This window comes from Octopus bimaculoides, chromosome 18 (genome assembly GCF_001194135.2).
Source record: "Octopus bimaculoides isolate UCB-OBI-ISO-001 chromosome 18, ASM119413v2, whole genome shotgun sequence".
Lineage (NCBI taxonomy): Eukaryota > Metazoa > Mollusca > Cephalopoda > Octopoda > Octopodidae > Octopus > Octopus bimaculoides.
The window spans coordinates 10,472,959-10,475,364 of NC_068998.1; positions in this window are offsets into that span (position 1 = coordinate 10,472,959).

The following is a 2,406-nucleotide window of genomic DNA, read 5'->3' on the forward strand; positions in this document are numbered from 1 at the left end:
ATGTGTGTGTATATATATGTGTGTGTGTGTGTGTAGATGTACACATAGACATAAGAATTCTTTCATGATACAAAACTTAGCATTATTAATAACAATTAAAAGTAATGTTTTACATTGTTGTTACACCAAATTTATCATGTATATATATATATGTATATATATATATATGTATATATATATATATATATATATATGTCTTTGTTATTCTCGTGTTCTTTTAACCCGTCATTTTATGAGTGGGTGGGTGGCAGTTGGAAATTGCTAATGAAACACACAAATAAATAAATAAAACAATAAATATGCAAAAAAAAGTCACTCTTGCATATCTAAATTACACACATACACACTCACATACACACACACATACACACACACACATATGTATATTTATTTATTTGTGCATTAACAATGTTATGGTCTGTTACATTTTAGAAATTCTTTTCACATGAAACCATTGGTAACATTCATAATCCTCAAATGAAGAGTATTTATCTGCCAAATATGGTGTTGAGTACACATTCTCACTGTTTGATACCATCATGTGTGTGTGTGTGTGTATATATATACATAGATATATAGGTGCTGTGGCTTCCCAACCACATGGTTCCAGGTTCAGTCCTACTGCGTGACTCCTTTGGGCAAGTGTCTTCTGCTATAGCCTCGGACTGACCAAAGCCTTATGAGTGGATTTGGTAAGACAGAAACTGAAAGAAGGCCATCATGTGTGTGTATGCATATATATATATATATATATATATATATGCATGCATATATTTGTGTGTTTGTCTCCCACCCACCATCACTTGACAACTGATGTTGGTGTGTTTACGTCCCTGTAACTTAGCGGTTCAGCAAAAGAGGCCAATAGAATAAGTACTAGACTTGCAAAGAATAAGTCCTGGAGGTCGATTTGTTCGACTAACAGCGGTGCTCCAGCATGGCTGCAGTCAGTTGACTGAAACAAATAAAAGCATGGCATAGTGTGACAGGAGTCCACCTTTGAATTACAAGTACAATCCAGTTGACAGGCTTTTGTACAGTTTCCCTCTACTCACAACATATGGGTCGACCTGAGGTTACAAAAAAGAAATAATGACACTTGCCTAAGATGCCATCTAGTAGGATTGAACCCAGGATCTTGTGGTTGGGAAGCAAACTTAACCATTCAAACATACTGCACCTATATATACATATACACACACATTTTTAACCTTTAGCATGCTGTAAGCACATTATGTCATCATACAAGTTTTCTCCCCTTTCAATGCAACGCAATGCAGCTGCAGGGGAGAAAACTCATAGGGTGACATGATGCGCCTAAGCATACTAAAGATTGAATCTATCTGTCTGTCTCTGTCTCTCTCTCTGTCTCTCTCTCTTTCTCTCTCTCTCTCTCTCTCTCTCTCTCTCTCTATATATATATATATATATATATATATATATATATATACATACCTACACTGAAACGCCAAATTTACCAGCCTCTTACATCTTGGAAGAAAATCACCATTTAAGGACAAACTACAGAAATAATATTAATAATAAAAAACCTTGAAAAACTGTTAATAATTCATAATTGTTTGATTGAATAATTAATTTTAGTTAATTAATTGATTGTTTTGTTTTTGATTTTTTATTTAAAACATTTTTCTTTTATATTGTTTTGTTTAAGTCTTTATTTCTCCCTTTTTAATCCAATCATAGTTTTGACATTCTATTTTTTTTCTTTTATTGTTTTGCCTCTTTTCAAAAAAAGTCTTTTTTATTTTTTTTTTCCTTGGTTTCATCAATCAAATAACTTTCAGCATAACGGAGGATTGCCAACAAGGATTTTTGTTTGTTTCGAGGATTATATCAACTCCTGTGCTTTCTCTCATATTAATTTTATCGATCTGTCTCATCATAATCCTTGGAGAGAAAGGCAAAGTCCAACAGTCTTGTAGCTACAGGGACCTAACACATAACTGGGGCAGAACAAGATATCACAAGACATTGTTTTTGTCTGCTGCACCAATTTTGTGTTCGGCTGTCTCTTGCCTCTTACCAGTATTATGTGTGTGTGTATAGGGAATATGGTGGTATGTGTGTGCATGTGTGTCTGTGTGTGATATAAAGGTTAAGAGGTTTCACACGGGTAAATTTAAATTAAAAAGCATAAAGAAAATGCTTTGAGAGCTGTATCACGAATAAGAGAAAGAAAATATTTCTCAGAGCATGACTAAATCAACTTACAAATGATTGAAACTGGTAGCATATTTTCACAAAAATGTAAATATCTTCTTTCTTTTATTCATGATAAAGTCATCAAAGCAATTTCTTTTTGTTTTTTTAATATAACAAATATATATTTATATAAATCAATTAAAATCCATCTCTCTCTCTCTCTCTCTCTCTCTCTCTCTCTCT